The sequence below is a fragment of the Octodon degus genome, unplaced genomic scaffold, assembly GCF_000260255.1.
Source record: "Octodon degus isolate 3935 unplaced genomic scaffold, OctDeg1.0 scaffold00113, whole genome shotgun sequence".
Lineage (NCBI taxonomy): Eukaryota > Metazoa > Chordata > Mammalia > Rodentia > Octodontidae > Octodon > Octodon degus.
In genome coordinates this window covers 6,987,978-7,008,759 of record NW_004524689.1, presented here as the reverse complement: position 1 = coordinate 7,008,759, position 20,782 = coordinate 6,987,978, and the positions used below count along the sequence as shown (strand labels likewise).

Here is a 20,782-nt window from a genome sequence, read left to right as displayed (position 1 = left end):
CCTTTTTTTTTTTTTCAATTTATTTATTTTATTTAGAGGATATTTTTAAAGAAGGTTTGCTGGAATGTTAAGAACAATGTGGTGGTTCATCAAGGGGGCTGGTTAAAATAAACTGTGGTGTATATTTTCAGCAGAATACCAACTAGTTATTAAAACTGGTGACAGAAATCTGTATTTACAGATGCTAGTCATGTCCAAGTCATAGTATCAAGCAAGAAAAAGAACAGCAAAACCCAGTGTAGGGATTAATGGGGAAAAAAGTAAAGGCAGAAGGGAGGTAAGAGGATAGAATACAATCAAGAAATGTAGGGGCTGGGGAGATAGGTCAGTGGAATAAGCACTTCCCTGGCAAGCTCAGGGGCCTGAGTTCAATCTCTGGTTCCAAAAAAAAAAAAAAAAAGAAAAAAGAAAAAAAGAAATGTTAAGACTCATTTATCAATCTATCAAAACAAACCTCACTGTTCTTACAATACACTAATAAAAAATCAGTCAAAAAAATAGTATGCACTAGGATATATGACATAAAGCGACAGAATATACATTTTAAGGGGGATATATGGAACTTTAAGCAGAGCAGTAGCATGAATATAATATTAGTTCATACAGGTGAAGGATGGAGTTAATTTTTGGCAGGATTATCAGCAGTTTTAAAAATAGAAAATGACAATAATATTTAGAGATCCTAAAAAAGCTTCAATTTAACTGAAAGAGAATGTGGGGGTAGGGACTAAATACTAAAAAAAAAAGCAATGGCAATACGGAAGAGTTTTTGTATAGCATGTGACTACCTTGGAACTAAGTTAATGATATTAAGTGATAATATGTTGGAATCATAAAAATAGAATGATTTACAAATGACCCTGAGGTAGGACCCAACAGTTCTATAAGGAGCTATTATTAGGCTGAGGGTTCTCTCAGAGGGCTCCAGCTTTGCACCCTCATCCTGGCCCTAGTGACAGGTTCCTCCTGACACCTCAGTTTGGAGATCTACAAAATGGGGATAAAAACACCAGTTTAGTCATCACATCCTCTTTGGCCCCCAGGGTGTTCTGAGGATTAATTAGCTGAAGTGTGTTGCTCTTGTATTATTACTGAAAATTTTCCATCAGGCTCATCAGCTCTTTTAAGTTCTTAAGAAAAACTACAGAAGTTTTGATGAAATGCCCCAAAGACAAGCAAGCCTGGTAACAACAGAGCAGGAGGAGAAACAGCCCAGCAACATTCTCCCGTTCCCCCTTAGCGCAGCACTGGGCCGCAAGGCTGCACCAGAGTTTCATCAGCACTCCCCCAGGATGAGGTCAGAGCACCTAAGGCCTCCAGCCCTCCAGGGCACGATTATCGTACTGTCAGCAGCATCCCTGGGGCTCCTTATTAGTATAATAGAAACCCTCCATGCCACATGGAGACTGCGAGCCTGAAAGGAACACATGTGTATAGGCAGCCCCCACTCCAGGCCCCTAATGAGGGCTACAGGAGATGTGCCTGGCTCCCCTTTGCCACATGTCAGCCCATCCCGTGGAATTCTAATCCCAGCTGCCATGCTCTGGGGATGTCTAGGGAGAAGCTAGATGGAAGCACCTCCAGAGGAGCAGCACACGAGCGGAAATCCAGCCAGGAGCACAGGAAGATAAGATTGATGCCACCAAAGGGCACACAGGACACTGCTAATCCTTGTCGTTCAGAATAAGTCAAACACTGCACCACAGCAGGTGAAGAACAGCCAATAGCACATGGCTGGCAGGGGACGCTGCATGGAGGTCTCGGCACAGCCCTGCACTGCATCTTCCCCCCGGCACTCTGTGGCATGTCCACCCTGTCTCCTGAGAGCCAGCCAGTGAGAGGCAAAGCTCTGTCTTACAGGGCCTGGGCTATGCAACCCCTCAGGGTTACTCTGCCCCCTCCCACAGCTTCCTCCCTATGTGTCATCCTGCCTTTCAAATCTATTTCTGTCTGCCCCAAAGGGCCAAAGTGAAGCAAGTTCTACCAAAATGATGCAATGCCCAGCCACAGGTGAGGCCTGGACTCTTCTGAAAACCTAATGAACGGGCAACAGCAGCTTGTGTGCTTCTTGACAGCACACAGGTGCTGATAAATGCCACCCCCCAGGGTGTTCTTGGTAAACACGGTACCCTGCCCCTCACCCTCACAGCCACACGCACGCGCACACTCTCTCCCCTCACACACCTTGCTGGTGTGCCGCTCTTGTGCGCCTCAAAAACAAATTATTTAACCATTCTCTTCCCCGAGGATTAGAGCTCTAATTTCAAACACACAGCTCCTTGGCTTGTCTCTCACATATGCAGAACATTCTGATAGGTTAAATGCTGCCATTTAATTACTGTAATGAGAGGTGCTTTTTTTGGGTTTCCGCAAACATTAATTTTACCCTCTCTTATTTTACACTGAAAATCATTTTTAACATGTGTTTCTCTAAAATGTTCCCCATCCTTCCCCTACTCCATATGCAGAGAAGGAGGAAGGCTCTTCAGATCAATTTCTTAAAGAGTCACCAGAGGTTTGGGGTAATACCACTAAATGTCCAAGTCATTTGCTTGAATTTTTCCAATGTTAAATTTTAATTAAAAGAAAAAAAAAAGCTGAAAGGAGAAGTAAAAATCCTCCAAAGTGGCAACCAAGTGGCCTCCAGACAAAAAGATCAAAGAGTTATTCTGGGAGTGGGGTCAGTCCTAGAGGTGGCTTTAGTGAGGACCAAGGAAGGTTCCAGAGACACTGGTCACATGCTTTAAAGCACCCCTGAGGTGAGAAGGAAACTGTTTCCTATGGAAAGGCTGGACGTAACAGAGCGAGTAGTGGCCCATGGAAAAGAACCTTGCTTTCAGACATACTTTATTATTAAGAAGTGTACGACCTGTATACTGCAGATTGGCATTCCCCACCAACACAGAGCCACTTCTGGCTTGGGCTTCAGATCTGGCAGGAGTTACACAGGCACCCAAGGGTTGCAGCCGCTAGAAGGATGGCCTTATGCAGCTGCAGTGCTGAGAGCATTCTGCGATCAAGCTGGACGGGCAAAACGGGAGGAGCTTAAAGGAGTGAAAAATGCTCCTTCCTCTCCATGCCTCTACAAGGTGACCTGGAATTAGCATCATGAAGTTCACTGACAGTGCAGAACGTGCCCTGGAATCCCCAGGAAGTCAGTTACTGGTCTGATGGCCTTTTCCTTCCTCGCTCCTTTTGGAGCTTCTGACCTTTAGGCTCTGGGGCTTAGCACTGCAGTTTTTACAATTCTGACTCCATCAGTTTCAGAGTAAAGATACCAGAAAATCCATTTGTTTCCAAAAAATCAAGGTCACACAACATGCAGGTAGGACCTGAAAACTGTTAGACCAGATCTATTAGACTGACTGACCGTCATCAGACATCAGTGCAGACATATACAGACATGACACAGAGGACAGACTTGGGGGAGAGCACATGAGCAGGTGGGGGGGGGGGCTTTCTAGAAGCTGAGATTTTGGTGAAAGGGGGCGTAGCAGCCCTCTGCTGTCACAGTCCCTCTATTGTCATCAGGAAAGGTAGGCTTCACCCTCCTTCACTGGGAGGCAGAGTGACAAGGCTTATCTCAGAGAAATCATTTCCAGATAAAATAAGACATACTTCACAAATGCCATCTCTCTCTTCAGAGCGCCTCAAATTTCAATGAAAGTGCTTAACAATGTCCAGGTGGAAAGAGCAGCCTAACAGTCACCCTGCACAAGCAGCACTGCACTCTAGGAGCCAGCAACCCTGCCAGACCTGTGGTACGTGGCCGCTGCATTCGTGCTCAGCTCAGCACAGAGTCCTCAGGACTTCTCTCTGTGCCTGCTTCCCACATTCTGGGTCTGACTCTGGGCCCACATTTCTATTCTTTCTTTCTTTTTTTTTTTTTTTTTTTCCTGTCTTCTTGAGACAAGGTCTCACTACACAGTTCAGGCTGCTGTTTAACTCACTTTGTAGCCCAGGCTGGCCTTAAGATACAACAATCTTCCTGCCTCAGGCTCCTGAGTGCTGCACTTACAGGAATGCACCACTCTTGGCTGACATTCTTTTCTGTTACCCTTCTTGACTTCTGTCCAAGCCAACACCCTGGACAGCAGCCCTGGACTCCTCCCTCTTCACGCCAGGCCTGCATTTGGCCATGAGGTCCTAAATCTCCCTCTCACTCCCTAACTCACCCTCCTCTCCATCCTCACAACTGTCCCATTCATTCATCAGCTCCCCTCCTAAATGCCACTGATGTTCACAGAGACCTCTGAGACATTAATGACACAGTACAATGCCACATAAAACTTCTCAACGATTTCTCTGCCATCTACATGACAAAAGCCCAAGGTCTTCTGTGATCAGATCCCACTCACAGCTGTTTCTGAGCCTTCTGCCTCAGAGACTATTCTCTCAGCATTCCTCTGCATACAAGAGAATCACTGCCCTACCCGAAATCTTAAAGACAGCTGTTAGCCTTCAGGAGAGCTTTCATAAGGGCAACCTCCTCCAGAAGGTGCCCCTTTTAACTCTCTCTTGCTATTTCTCCCCACCCACACAAACTGGTCGCCCCCTCCTCTGGCCTTCTGTGCATACACCCTTGTAATCTCCTGTTACTATGTCTATTTACATATTGTGAAACCCCACTGAACTACACATATCAAACCTTATTTTTGAGCCAAGTGTAGTGGTGCACAACTGTAATGTGGGAGGCTGAGCCAGGAGGATCACAAGTTTGAGCCCAGCCTGGGCAACCTGCCACTCAGCAGACTGTGTCTCAAAACACTTAAAAAGGCTGGGGCCAAGGATATATCTTAGCAGCACAGTGCCTGCCTGGCAAGTGCAAGGTCCTGAGTTCAATTACTAGTACCAAAAAAAAAAAAAAAAAAAAAAAAAAAAAAAAACAAAACAAAACAAAAAAGGTTGGGCTGTAACTCAGTGTGAAAGCCCTGGGTTTTCCCTAGTACCACTCCCCTTAATCTTCTTTGTGTATTCTTAGTGCTTAGCATGAATGTTGGGACTTGGAAGAAACAGCCATTTGCTAAGTGCCTAGACTCAAGAGCAAATGATTCTGAAAGTACATGTTTTTTAAATGTTTGTTTTTCATTAAATGGTACAGTTTAACTTTCTAATTGTGTTTTTTGTTGGACTAATGTTAAAATTAGCTTGCATCCCTGCTTTAAACTGGTTGATGGGGAAACAGAGCTGCAGAATGAAAGGAAAACTGCTTTAAGAAAGGCAAGTTTTGTGATGAATCATTCACAAGTGAATAGCTGAGAACTGACTACACCCGTGCACTGTTGGTTCACCATGAAATCCTTTTAAACAAATACCTGCCATTCCCCCCAAACAAACAGAGTAATTATGTACAGCCCTGCTAGTGCTCAGGCAGTTCTGCGATTCACACCCCGTGCCCTGGCACCACCTCTAACTAATCTCAGCCCCGTCTACACTGCTGGGCAAGGTTTCCTAATGCACCGGCCTCCGCTGCTCCACGTAATGACATCCAAGCTAATGGAGAAGAGATCTGCTTTGTGGAGGTTCAACTCCTGAGAATGGATCTTAAAGGTGAGGTGCGGCCAGTTCGTGAGAAAGTCTATTTAATTTGTTTAACATCATAAAAAGGGACATTTCCACATGGACAGCAAGGACATGAATATCATGTGTGTATGGCAGAATTATAAACGCATTTTTGGCAAAATTCAATAAAGCTGATTCTACTGCATAAGGTCAGCAATTTACTATAAAAAATGATATGATTGCAATTTTTAATATAACCCATGTATTTGCTGCAAGATGCTCTAGAAGGCTGTGTAATGCAACCATTCAACCTCTCCACAGAGCGGAGATCACCCTGTTTACCCTTCACTGTCCTGATAAAAGCATCTACACAGAAAAACAAAGTCAACAGCATTTACTTAACAGCCATACTCTACAAGTCCGAAACGTCCTCTTTTTAAGCCTAAGAGTGGAGGTCTGTGTGACAGCCCTCCTGGAAAGCTGCAAAAACCTCCAGAACTACAAACAACCACAATGAAACTCCTTTCTAGTCATGACAGTAAGTAGTGAAATGTAAAGAAAAGGTATGGATGAAATAAATGACCTCTATGTATGTATGACCGAGCATCCTAGATTTCATTCCTAATAAGGTGATTCTTCAAGGAGAAAGCTCTAGTCCACGTGAGCAGACTACAAGTGAAACTGGACAACTCGGTGAGAACAGAGACGAGCTTCTGACCTCCAAGGGCTCTTGGAAATCTCTGTGCCCATCTGTATACTTTCAGGGGGAAATAACATAGCTTGCCTTGAAGATTAAATGAGTAATACAAACAAGAATGCTTTTAAACTGTGGCAGAAAATACCTATGCCAGGTATTTAGTCTATATCAGGCTTGCTCCTAAATGACAGGAACTCGTTCCTAGCAGCTTCTCCTGCCCGGTCACCAGTTCTCTCTGGCACAGACCAGGCACAGTGACAGGAGACAGGCCTGAGACTGGGAATGCTGGGTGAACACAGCTGAGCTTGTTCGGGGACAGAATGAGAAATTCTATGTTGGGGGATATGAAACTTAAGCAGAACTTCAACTTCCAACGACATCTCCTGAAGGAGGCTGTGCAGCATCACTCTCGTGTCCACTCACTATACAGCTGTACCACAGCTTCCAGGACTAAGTGAGGCTCCTTTCTTCTGTGGAATCTTTGAGCCTGTGTCCTCTCTGCCTTTGGGCTCTTATCCTCACACAGAGACTTCATAATCTTCGGGTTCAGCAACTCCTCCAGTGCAAGCCGACCCCACCCCCATTATTCTCTATCAGGGCACCTGACTTAACTGTAATTATTTCACTTATTTGTTCACATTTTTGAAGGAGCCTGTCACCACCCTAGACCTCTCTGTTCTGTTCATCATTATGTTCTCAGTTCCAGGGCCACACTGTACCTTGTGAAACATACACAATGTGGGTGGGTGGGTGGGTGGGTGGAAGGGTGGATGGCTGGATGGCTGGATGGCTATGCAGTAAAAATTTTTCAGAATCAAATACTGAGATCTTCCAAAGGACAATACTATTTTCTGTTATTTCTATCTTAGTTGTTAGCCTTTTCTTTTCAGGACTATTTAAAGGAAAACCTTTAATCAGAGGGGAAAAAAAAAGGTGAGTAAATATCAGAATTCATAGCACTCCATATTTATTCTCTTTCAATTACATTCTGTGCAAATTATCTCTGTTTGTAAGTTAAACTGATTTCCTAACTGCCTCTTCTTCAAACTCAACCTGTGTTCTTCCGGCAAGACCCTAAATTTTGCAATTAGAATAATTTAATTCACAATCCCATTTGTGACTCACAGAGCTGGGAGGAGTATGGCTTTGTTCTTCTTCAGTTTCTTTTCCACTGTCAGTGGTAAAATATTTTTCCTTGTCAGTCAACAGTACCGATGCAGCTTGAAGCCAAAAGAAGAGTAGAAAAGAGCCCCATTTCTATGCACTTTAGGTTTCATTGAAAAGATGACATTTATGTGGTTGTGATATTTAATTTATCACAGAGGGTCATGATGTTTTTTACTGAAATACCATGATATGGTAAACTTCAACTTTGTGAATGAGAGCCTTTGCAGTCATTTAACAAACTGAAAACTACACAAAATGTAAAGACCACTATCTTACTAAAGACAATCTACTCAACAATCTAATTAGAGAAAGATTACTTTAAAGGGCTTTAAAACTAAAAAGAATAATTAACAGTAAGAAATGAGAGCATTCCCAACTCCTGTGTCTGATGACAGGGGAGAGCTCTGAGAAGATGAGTTCCTATCAGAATGATTTAGAAACCAAACACAGGTCCATTTAAAGTTGGGTGTGAATTCAATTCTTGGCACAAAATTAAATGTAAGTCTGCATGGGCCTCTAAAATGCAAAGACGATAAAGCTGCACTGACCAACCTAGTAAGCCTACAGTGGAAAATAAATTTAAAATAAAAGCATAAAGCTGTGTGTGGTGACACATGCCTATAATGCCAACACCCAGGAGGCTGAGGCATGAGGCTTGCCACAAATTCAAGGCCATCCTGGGCTACAGAATGAGTTGAAGACAAACCTGAACTACATAGCAAGACCTTGTCCCCCAAAATAACAACACATTATTCTATGTTTCATAGATAGATACTAAAATACACATAGACACACACACACCAAAAGATAAACTTATTTTTTAAAGGCATGGGCTAAAAAATGTCAATATAACAATGGATTGGTAAATTAATGAATAGTATCTAAAGTTAGTTTTTAATCTAATTACAGTCCAATCTACATAAAACATATTTCAGTAGAGTGCCTTATGGTATACCTTATGTTAACTCTCAAAAATCCTTGCTTCCAGTATCTTTCCACGGTTCCAATAAGCCCACACACGATAGTATGCCTTTAGTTAAAACTCCCTTGGCAGATAAATCGCCTTAAAACTCTCATCCCTATGTGAGGCCAGATAAGAGTGACAAGTTTTCTTACAATCATCTTTAAAGCCCACAGTGATATAGAATGCATCAATATTTATCTCTCAAAAAATTAGAAAAATATCACATTTTTTAACAGTTAAAAGCCCAGTATATACATATGTGCCAATTCCCCCATGACGAATGCATTTACTATGTATCACAAAGATGTACTAATAAAAAATTTAAGATTAAAAAAAATTAAAAGCCCTCAAATTATAGTTGACTGATAAAACCCACCACCAATGTCATAATTGGTTTTGCACTGAGCAAGATGCTTTGCTCCTCTTGTAGGCTTTGAAAACTCCAATTTCTCTGTCTGAGGGTGAATCTGCTGAACCTGCGAACCTCTTCTATGGAGTCTCTGTTAGCACTCACCATACCTCTCTCTGGGTACCTTCCTCCGCGCTAGAGGCTGGAAAGCCAAAAGCTACTTTCCCCAGACTCTGTGGCAGCTGGAGTTCTGAATAAAAAAATGGGTTCACCACATGGTGCTCTACAGGTGATCTGAAAAGTGAAAATAAGGCACAGGGTCTTTGTTGCTTTTGACTGCTGCAAACATGTCCACAGACAGCAAGCATGGGATTTGCTGTTGTATAGCTGGACATTCAGGCCTCCAGCTTCACTGGGGACAGGGGGCAATTTTTTTCTTTTTCTTTTATGTTAGAACTAGGGACTGTATCCAGGGCCTTCCCACCTAGGCTATTTTTTTTTTTTTTTTTTGGTCCTTTTCTTTTTTCTTTCGAGACAAGGTCTTGCTAAATTGCGACCTTACCCAGGCTGGCTCAAATGTGATTCTTCTGCCTCAGCCTCCCACAGTGCTGCAATTACAGATATTCACTACCACACCCAGCTTCAAGCGGCAATTTTATTCATTTGTTTGTGTATTTAGTGGTACTGAAGATCAAACCAAGAGACTTTGTATTAAGCTCCCAAATACTTAATTTTTTTTCTTTTTAATTTTGAGGCAGGGTCTTGCTAAATTGCCCAGGCTGGGCTTGAACTTGCAATTCTCCTGCCCAGTCTCCCAAAGCGCTGGGATTACACGTGTGCACCACCATGCAATTTTAACAGGTAGAAGTTAAGTTCACATTCCAAGTCCTGTCACTGTTCTTGGTGCCAGAAGACACTGGTAGTTGAGGCAGCAACAACTTCCTGGTCCCCACATCACAGCCAAGAAGATGACTCTCAAAGTCCACAATCTAGTGGCAGCTCCTAACCTCCTGACTGGGACAGTAGCAGCAGCTCCCCTGGCAAGTTCACTTCTCACTGTTCTGGAAGTTCTTTGTTCCTGGCATCCCAGCCTTGAGCCTGCTCCTCAGTACTCTCAGTAAGTGTGTCAGCTCTGACTATTGTACTGAATCCCACTCTGCTCCACATCCTTCCGTGTTCTTATTGCATGGATTTTTATGATGCCAACAGGCTTACCTCTCTAACACTACATTATAGCAAACTGACTTCAGTAACTTCCCCTCATTTGTGAAGAACCTGTTCCAAGACTCAACTGGATGCCTGGCTCCAGGGCACAGCACCAAATCCTAAATATACTTTTTTCCTACATATATACCTGTGATAAAATTTAATTGATAAATTAAACACAGAAGAGACAAACAACTAGTAATAAAATAGAACCATTATAACAATATACCAAGGGCCAGGGAGATAGCTCAGTGGCTTAAGCACCTGCCTGGCAAGCACAAAGTCCTGAGTTCAAACCCTGGTACTGCAAAAATATATACCATGGGGGGGGAAATAAATATATATATATAAATATATATATATATATATATATATATATATATATATATAAAATTGGCTAGGGATGGTGGTGCATGCCTGTAATCCCAGACTCAGGAGGCTGAGCAGGAGGATGACTTTGAATTCAAGGCCAGCTTGGGCTACAAAACAAGTTCAAGTCATCCTGAACTGCAAAGAAAAACCCTTTCTCAAAAATACAAATAAATAAAAATTTTTCAAATACTACAACAATCATGTGAAGACACTCAATATATCTTGCTGTACTGTACCACCCACACACACTTCTTGTGACAAGAGCAGAAAGCACAACACCTGAGATGAAGTGCAGAGTGGCACTGGCATGGTGACGTGTGTTAGGTTGCCGTGTGAGGGCTACCCGAAAACAAGCACAGAGACATCATTACAGCCCAGCAGGTACCCAAGAGAGGAACAGGTCCAGATTTCATCATGTGATGCAGAATGGCACACAATCAACAACTTATAAATTGTTTATTTCTGATGTTTCCCATTTTATATTTTCAGATTGAGGTTGACTGTGTATATAACCTCAAAGAGCAAAACTGCAGGTAAGTGGGGAACTTCCATGTGGCCCATTAAGGACACAGGATATACACCGCTGAACATTAATTAAGTCCTCACTGTGCTAGGCATTCTGCAAAGCACTTTTCATTTGTTTTCATTTAATTATGACAAGACTCTTCCAGTAGATACTATCACTAACCCTCTTTTACAGATAAACCAAGACACAGTGAAGTTAAGTTACACAACTTACACAGTACTGCATAGCTAGAAAGTAGTGAGGCTGGGGTTTGAACATGAGCAGTCTATACACTTATTGCCTCCTAAGCCTAAATACTGCAAATATGATCTACTGTTTTACCAGTGGAAATGCTGACACCTGCATCTTCCTGTTCTCCGTGCTCAAAATGCTGAAGACTCATACACAACTGACAAGAATGTATAATCACTTTCAAAAACTGCATGGAAGTTTCTTAAGTAGACTCCTCCCACATGATCCAGCCATTCCAAGCCTAAGTATCTGAGCAACAGGAATTCTATATCCTACTAAACATGTATCCAAGAAAATTTAAAACACTTTCATCATTTAATATTCCCACAATGGAATAGCCCAAACTCTATCAACAAGTGGATGGATAATACAGTACAGCCATACAATGGAATATTATTCATCATTAAAAATGAATGAACTAGTGATACATATAACGACATGGGTGAATCTCAAAATGATTACCCCAAATAAAAATCCAGGACCCCCCCCCCAAAAGAAGTACATACTGTATGATTCCATTTATACAAAATTCTAAGAAGTGCAAACTGTAGGGACAGAAGGCAGACCCATGCTTATCTGAGATCTGGGGCTTCAGGGGTGATTTCATTACCTCAGTTGTGACAGCAGTTTCACAAACACATGTCTGTGTCCAACAATGTTGCTTAACATAAAAAGCAACCTTATGAATCATGCATAGTTTATCCCTTCCCCTCAAACAACCCTTCCACAAGCGAACGTCCTTATTCTTTCTTCTACTGTTCGTGGTTCTGCCCTTCTGTTATGGTTTGTGTCTCGTTGTCCCCCTAAAACCTCATGTAGTCATGGGGTGAGGACTTCTAGAGTTTGTGTCAACTCATGATCCACTGGGATTATGTGTGATCCAAGGCTGGGATTATGGGTTTTAGTACTGCTGGGATTACCCATAGGTGGGTAAATACTGGGAAGTACCCATAGGTGTACTTCCCCTACCCTGGGGCAGGTAATTTGCATTATAATGTAAACTGGGAAGAGAAGCTAGCTGCTTGAGCTGCTGCTACCCCTCCCTTGCTCTCTTGCTCTTTGCCGCCGCCATGAAAGGTTGCTTTCTGCTCTGTGCTGCTCTGCCTTGGACTCAGATGAGTATGGACTGAAACCTCCAGTAACTGTGAGCTAAATAAACCTTTCCTTCCTTCATTTTGATTGTCGGGTATTTGTCCCAGCAACGAGAGAAGAGTAACCAAAACACCTTCCTTTCCCAAAAATCTGTGGTATAATTCAAAATATCCTGATTAGAAATCAGAGGTCCTGTCAGATGTAGTGGTGCACGCCTGCAATGGGGAAGCTGAGCCAGAAGGATCTCTGTGAGTTTGAGACCAGCCTGGGTTACATAGTGAGTTGAAAACAGCCTGAACTACATAATGAGATGGTGTGTGTGTGTGTGTGTGTGTGTGTGTGTGGGGAGAGAGAGAGAGAGAGAGAGAGAGAGAGAGAGAGAGAGAGCGAGCGCGAGCGCAAGCAGGACTGTTGTGAATTAAAGGCTACCCACCTGGGTTACACAGTGAATTCAAAGCCAGCCTGGGCCATGCGCAAGACCTTGGCTCAAGCACCCAGCAAAGAAGGGGGCCCGGGGTGTGGAAGAAAGAGAGGGAGGAAGGAAGAATGAGAGACAGCGGGAGAGAGAGAAGAGGGGAGGAGGGAGAGTGAAAGAGAGAAAAAGTGAGAATACAATGTGTGTATGCTCACGAACAGTAAAATTCCCTTTGTAAAAACACCATCATTTCCATTTGGTTTCTGCAGCCACCAGGCCAGCCCCAGGCCTTCTGCACCAACGAACAGTGCACTGGGTAGGCTGCTCTGTGAAGGATGGCTGCTGCCAGGCCGAGGCACTTAAGCCCACAGTCCAGTGTGAACTTCCTCTAAGGTTCTGCAGTGCTGGGTTAGCAAGTGCTGCCGAGGATGTTTCTAACACTGGGCTTCACCACCGGGGAAGCCTGTCCTCCTCGTTGCCTGTCCCACCCAACTTGCTTCTCTTCTCCCAGCCCTGCTCACTGCACAAATGTGTCCCTGCAGGCCTCTCCTCATTTATGGAGCTCATCCTACTCTTCTCCACCTGTGCCCCTTGCCTCTCTCAATGCCAAGCTCAGAAATGAGCTTTAACCATTCTGTTGAGTGGCTATTATAGTCTGAAGACAAAAAAAAACCACCTATAAACACTGGCCTCTAGTTGTAAAGGGATAAATGTTAGCAGTTCTGAGATAGACGTACACTAGGGCTGAACAAATGAACTGCAGACTTTAAAAAAAAAAAAGAAAAGAAAAGAAAGAAAAAAGAACCGAGTTCTTCTTGAAAAATTCCTGATATCAGCCACCCGCTGCTCTAATCTCCCTTCATCCCTCAGCCTCTGAGCACTGGCTAGGCAGCCAAAGATAAGACCACTCCCATCAAGGAGACCACAAAATGCAGAACACACTATACCCCAGGGTCTCCCTGACCCAGTCCTGCTGACATCTGACTTGGGAGACTGGCACATCCTGTAGAAGGGGTTGGGCAAGCCCACTGACGAGCACTCAGAGCCATTCCCATCCCTTCTAGTGAGCTTTCAGTACCACGAAAAACAGGTGCTTCACTGTCCTTCCTTATGTGCCTGATGTAACGACACCTTACACAAAAAGTAGTGAGTAATGTCAGACACCCACCAGTGGCCTAAGGCACTAAAACACACACACACATACACATACAACTAGGCTACAACTAAGTATAGTGGCCCAAGACTGTGATCTCAGCTCCTCCAGAGGCTGAGGCAGGTAAACAAATTGCAAGCTAGCCTGCAACTTGGTGAGGCCCTGTCTCCAAAGAGAAAGTGCTGTGGGTGTAACTCAGTGACAGAGCACTTGCCTAGTATGCACAAAGCTTCATTCCCAGCACTGCCAAAACAAAAGTAACAGTTTAGATACTTCATTTGAAAATAGCTCCTAGGGCTGGTGAGATGGCTCAGTGGTCTAAAGCACCTACTTGGAACAAGCTTAGCAAAACACATGGACCACGGTTCAATCCCCCAGCACCACATGCCAGCCAGCACCACCCCCTGGTGGGCTGAGCTGGCCACACACACACACACACACACACACACACATAAATAAAATAAATGAAAATAGCTCCTATCCTTCAAGTTTCTGATACTATTTATTTGAATATTTACTTTGATCAAAATTTAAGTTTATGACCAAGGTACTGTAGCACACAGCTGCATTTCCAGCTACTCCAGAGGCTGAGGCAGGAGGATCACTTAAGCCTAGAGTTTGAGATCAGCCCAGGCAATGTAGCAAGACCTTGTCTCAAAAAACAAAAACAAAATTGAATTTATAAACTGTATCCAATCACAAAATGAAAGACGGGTGAGACTCTTAGAAAGAAATCATTTGTCACGTACGGAATGACCAGACTATCCTCTCAGAATCCAAGTCTGTGTTAACTATCAACAGAAGCCATTTCCAGGCAGGCACTGTGCCACTGAGCTGTAGCCTCAGCCCTACCACTGTGTCTTAAAGACATATACTTAACAATGTACATATAAACCAGGGCATTCTTCGAAATAGCAAAAGGACAGGCACTGACCTCAATCTCCACAAACTTGGGACTGCTTTAGAAAGAAGTATGATGCACACACATACTGGAATACTATGCAGCAATTAAAAGAGTGACACGATTCTCTTATGTATCAATGTGGAATGGCTGCCAAAATGCAGCATCCAATATAAAGGTAAAGAAAAAGCAGATACGAGCTGACAAGGTGGTTCACACCTGGGAGGCTGAGGCAGGGCAATCACAAGTTCAAGACAAGCCTGGGCAATTAACAAACCCTGATTCAAATTTTCAATTTTTTTTTTTTAATTTTAAGTGTTAGAGGTATAGCTCTGTGGTAGAACCCTTGTCTAGCATGTATAAAGGCCTGGGTTCCATCTTCAGTACCACCAAATAAAATAAGATAAAATAAAATAAGCTACCAGTAAATTTAAAAAGTGTTAGTGTTTCTGTAGAAGAAGTAATAAATATTAACATGCTTTTATATGGCTAGATTATCTCTGGAATGGTGCATAAAAAACTGTTAACAGAAGCATCCTCGGAGGAAGAAAATGGGGTGGAACAGGAATGAAAAGGAATATGATTTATTTTTTCACTGTTATCCTCAGCTATTTGAATTTTTAGAACCATGCATCTTAGCTTTCTAAAAATTAAAAAAAAAAAAAAGAAAATAGAAAAAAAACTTAATAGCACTAAGTTAACAACCATGACGCTTTTGTCACTTTGCTTTCTTTCCCCCACTTTTGTCACTTTGCTTTTCCCTGTCATGTTATTGTAGGCACATAAATTTAAGAAAGGACTCATTCTTCATTTTCATGGGATACAGCAGAACAAGTGGCTGAACCCAGGAGTGCCCAGCCCAGGTCCTCAATGGCCCATCCCCGGCACAGGTGAGCACAGGAACTGCAAGCTCAGCTGCCCTCTGGATACGGGGTGATAGTGCTTCAAGTTCCTGCACTCAGCTGGCCTGGCTGCTTCTGGTCTCATCCTGGATGCTGAGAAAAATCTGTGGAGTTCAAGACAAGTTTAGATAACAAGGGAAGCAGGAAAATTGATGGGGGTGAACCAGTCAGTGTGATGAATAGGCTGAGCCAGAACAGCAGGTGACGGATATGCAGATGCAAGACTGGCAGGGAAGGAAGATGGTCCGTGCACAACAGATGGATAGAGATGCTCAATCATCCTCAGAAACAAGCGTGGCTGCCACACAGCCCTGGCGGCTCGGCCTGGGCTGCTCACTCACCTGCAGGACAGGATGCAGCCCCCACCCCAGGTGGAGCCTAGGAGCAGCAGGAAGTAGGGGAAAATGCCACCCTACTGCAAGCTGGACTTGAGGCCAACTGCCAGAGGCCTTTTCCCTCACCTGCCTTCTTCCTCCAGCTCCAAAGCAATGCCCACTTTGTCTGTCAGAGCAGCTCTCTCCAGAGAAAGACTTTTGGGCCAGGGTAACCTGTCTTCCCCAGACTGATGGGCAACACAGGCAGGCCAGTGTAAAACCAGATAGCCCTGGGTAAACTAGAATCATCAGCCATTCACTCCTTTCCCACCGGCCTGTTTTCTTTTCCTTTTCAAAGTCAGCAACAGAGATCTTAGAACAGTGATGGTGAACTTTTTAGCACTTTCAATGGTAAAAAACAGCTAACTGTGGCACATGTGTCATAGGTGTGTCACCACTGTCCTAGATGAACCTGTCTGGGTCAAACGTATAGCTGAGTAGAAACCCATGGCTAAGTATACTTGTCTCTCAGGCATTTAAGACTAATAGATAATAACAAAACAAAACAGAACAGAATTCACTCTACTCCTTTCTTTTCTCAGAATGGGTATATCATATACCACCCCCAAAAAGATGTCCCTGATAAGCCGGGCCTCATAGTACCCACCTGTGATCACAGTACTCTGGGAGGGTGAGGCAGCAGGACAGCAACTTAACCCAGACAACTTAGCGATTTAGCAAAATCCTGTCTCAAAATGTAGAATGAAAACAGACTGAGGATGTCATAGCTCAGTATCAAGACCCTGGGTTTAATCCCTAGTAACAAAAACAAAAAGGTGCACAATGGTCTAATCACTCCAGCAAACACAGAAATAAATCTAAATATTGAAGCCATAATCCATGTCTGGTTAACAAAGACTCAGAGGGGCCAAACAGCCCCTCACAGGGCCAACACTGCTCCTTCCAGCTCAGCCACAGGAATTCCAGGGACGAGAAAGAGGCCTCGGTCCAGCAAGGGGTGGCTCTGGCAAGATGTGTGCCCCCTGCCCTCAAACTGTCAGTTGGACCCCTGCCCCAGGAACAAAAGCTTTGGAAAAGACTTCTGGCTTCACTAAGACACATTAAAGAATTAATTAGAAAGTAAAGCTGAAGGAGAAAATTAATTTTAGAAACACAGAGGTTACTTTTACTTTTTTTCTTGCTGGAGATGGGGGAGGAAACAGTTATTTTCGTTTTTTATCCTGGGGGCACAAGCTGGGAGCTGTCCAGTCGATAACCTGGCCATCAGAACAAGGTTTGTAATTAAAAGGTCAGTGACCTGGAAAGCCAGGGCCCCACTCCCAGAGCTTCTCAGTAATGACGGAGCTATTAAATTAAGACTGTTATGAAATCAATGCTAAAAAAGCTTTCATGGTAACGAGATTCCATTCAAGGACATGCAAACTACCTCATGAAATGGATGTAAATGATAAAAAAAAAAGAAAAGTAATAAAAGAGAGTTAAATTGAAATCTGTGTAAGAATTTACTCCCCCTTAAACTACTCCAGAGAGAGAAGCCTTTCACCTCTACCCCAATCCCAAGGTTGTGCCCACCAGGCCTCTTCCTCAAGTTCAGTTCCAGCAAGAAGGCACTTTTGCTATGGGGCTCCACTTCCAGGAACAGAGAAGAAAGGTAAGATCTGGTTTCACCTTTTAGAATGAGAAAGTAGCTGCCTGTTTTATTAGTTTTCCTCCTTTCCATTCCCACCCCCTACCCCATGACTGTTTATTAGAAAGTAAAAGAGAAAATGGTCCTTTACTTCTATACTTCCGAAGAGCACAATAAGTAAAGTGTCAGCCAGCACCACCTGGCCTCACTCTACCGGATTATGCAGAAAAAATATGCAACTCTCATCTTTTTCTAGAAGCCTGCTTTACAACAGATATGCTGGGAGCAGTCAGCAAACAACTCTAGCCTGTCACACCTCATCCTTCTTCTGCCCCCATGAACAGCACCCCTTTTACCAGCTTGTACCCAGCCTGCTAAACATGTTTGGAAGCAGACTGCATCCCACACTTTGTGGCTGGATAAGGTGTCAAGCCAACCTAAGCCTACTGACACTTTCCAAGCCTCTCACCTTCTGCGCTGGTTCCGCGGCTGTTTTTCAGTTATGCTAGCGTGCTGGGCTGCGGCCTGATTACAGCCCCAGATACAATGCCTGCCTGGCAAGCACTGCTGCTATATACAGACCAGTGCTACGCGGGCTTAAACCCCACACAGGCCGGTCATCGCTGTGTGTGGCTGACTGCAGCTGGCATGGCCTCCACAGAATCCAGCGCTTGGAAGGAAAACAAAAACATTCATCCTAATACTCTGAAGGTGAACAGCTGCTTTTCTCTTTCATCCAAAATATTCCTGATAAAAGGAAGAAATGCTGTAAATTACATAAAATGGCAGTACAAACTTCAAAGAAAATGATAAATGATTCTAATAACTTCATGTTTCTCATTAATGACTCCATATTCAGACTTTAAAGCATCCAAAAGAGATCTCAAAACAAAAACCCTGAAAACCTAAACAAGGCAGACCTTTGCAAATCAATACTGTCCCTCCCCAGCCATCCCAAGCTCTCCACCCCACACTCCTCACCCCCCCCTTTCCTCCCTACCCCCACCCCCTCATCAGAGAGCGCAACACTTAACCTGTCAGGAACAGGCAGGATGCAGCCCCTGCTCCAGGCTGCGGTTTCACAATAAAACAAACTCAGCTGATGCGCCTAAAGTAACCCTCATTTTCCACTCAACTGACATGCACTACAGAGACCTCAATTTCTATATTAAATATTAAATAATATTAAAAGAAAAACAAAATTGGATTTCCCTTTTCAGGAAAAAGATGTGAAAGAAAGAAAGGAAGAAAGAAAGAAAGAAAGAAAGAAAGAAAGAAAGAAACAAACAAACAAACAGACAGGCAGGCAGGCAGGCAGGATGGATTATAATTCAAGTCAGTGCTCTACTGCAATTCCCTGAAGTGACATTTGCTAGGAAAAGCCAAGACAACAATAGTTGGGAGCTCTCCCCCAACCAAAGCCTCAAACCCTGCCGTTGTGACAGTCCTGCAGGGAGCCTGAGAGTGCAGCCCTGGAACCCAATCCCTCCCGCCTACATGAGCAAGCCCACCCTCCTCCCTTCCCCTTTCACAACCACCATTAGGGACAGCATAGGTGCTCCTTGCTCAGCCACCATCAGAGACAGTGCCAAGCTGTGTAAATTGTGCAAGTCTGAACCAAGGAACAGTGGAAATTTAAAAGTGAAGTTTAAATCCACGAAAAGGCTCTTCGTCCCCAGACGCCCATCAAACCTTGGAATTCTCTGCCCAGAAAAGGTCCTGCCAGAACTTATTCTACTGGGATTCAACTCGGAAATGGATAATCACCGACTGAAGCAGCATTTCAGAAGATAATGGAGATGGCTGATTAGCCTCAGTGATTCCGGGTTTAGGTACAGGGGTAAACTTGTGTGGCTTTCTTTAGAGCAAAAAGGGCAGGATAGCTTCTCAGGGTTCTGAGTGCCCCAAGTTCTGAAAATGCTAATCCAAGAAGACAGGGAGCCACTCTACCAACAACAGCGCATCTCCTTCGGGTCCTTGGTCACACTCCACCCTCTCTGAGACAGCTGGTATGCATCTGCCCTCCTTAAGATCAAACCCACCCTGCACCAAGCTGCCCCCTCAGCTCCTCACGCTCTGCTTTCTGTGTCCCTGCGGCACTCATCAGCAGACACCACATTCTCCACTTTGCCACTTGGTCTTGCCTGCCTCCTCCACCAAGACAGACGCTCTCTGAGGACAGGGATTTTATCGATCCTGTTCCCAGCAAATCCACAGTGGGAAGAAGTGGGATGGCACAGGGTGAACTGATACATCAGTTTAAGTTTTTCTTTTTTTAAGAGCAGCAAATAATTGCGCAGAACAGTTTCTTCTCTATAGTAATTATGAGCCAAGTGACTCAAAAGAAGTATTACTTGGTCCAGAGTTTCTCTCTCGCGCGCTCTTTTTTCTCTCCCTCTCCCAGTCAGGGATTTATTAAAATTAAACAGATTAGATGGAGCTCCTGATACTAAAACTGCTCAGCAAAGCCTGCGGTGGGGAAGTGCCGAGCAAACACCAGAGACATTTGTCTCTAAATTGCTCTAAATACCTTCTGCAAATGAAATTCTAACCCAGCTGCGTTTGAGAGAAAATGAGGACTAACTGGTCATTGTCGGTGGAAGAGAAGATCAGACAGTTATAATATTGCACAATATACTGGGCTAAGGATCTCTCGGCAACCATAGATTTTGTCTCAGGTTACCCCGGGTAATCAGCTCAGCTTTTAGGCTCAGCTTTCCCCCGCTTCGATGCTTTGATGAGAGAGCTGAAATCCCTAAGCTTTTATGATTAATTACTCCCCATAGGTACACATATTTCAAGAAAAAACTCTTTTATGGCATGATGCTTGTGGAATGGAGAGGCCAGCCAACACACTCCAAATTTTAATAATCTCCTAATGATGGGGGGTGAGCCAGTGCAGCCAGCGAGTGCGCAGTGCCCCTCACCAACTCTGTCGCGGAGACCAGCCTTGGGGCTGCTGCAAAGCAGCTGCCTGTGAATGAAATGCGTGGGCGCCTGTGCCCAAGCACTGGGGTGCGGCCCGGGAGGCGCAGGTGCAGGGACCAGGGCGTCCTGGCAGCAACCCTGCAGGCAGCATTAAGTGCACCCAAAACCACCATCACCCATTCCAACCAAAAGTGTAGAAACACCAGATTTTGGAGGGAAACATTCCAGGTTTTACGGAAAGAAAGCAATTTTGTTTTGAAGAAAAGACCTGTAATATAAAGGCCTTTAAACCACTAAAGAGTTCCAAGAATAAGAAGTCCGGTTTCTTTTTTGGTTGGTTAATTGTTTTCATTTCACACACAAAAAAGAAAGATGTCCTAAATTCCAATAGAACTAGAATAGATTGTGTCTCCTT

General features: G+C 43.9%; 1 protein-coding gene across 2 annotated transcripts in view; it reads right to left on the bottom strand.

Moving 5' to 3' along the window:
- Nucleotides 1–20,782, bottom strand: part of Pex14 (peroxisomal biogenesis factor 14) — a 150,627-nt gene that overhangs the window by 66,720 nt on the left and 63,125 nt on the right. The window lies entirely within an intron of this gene.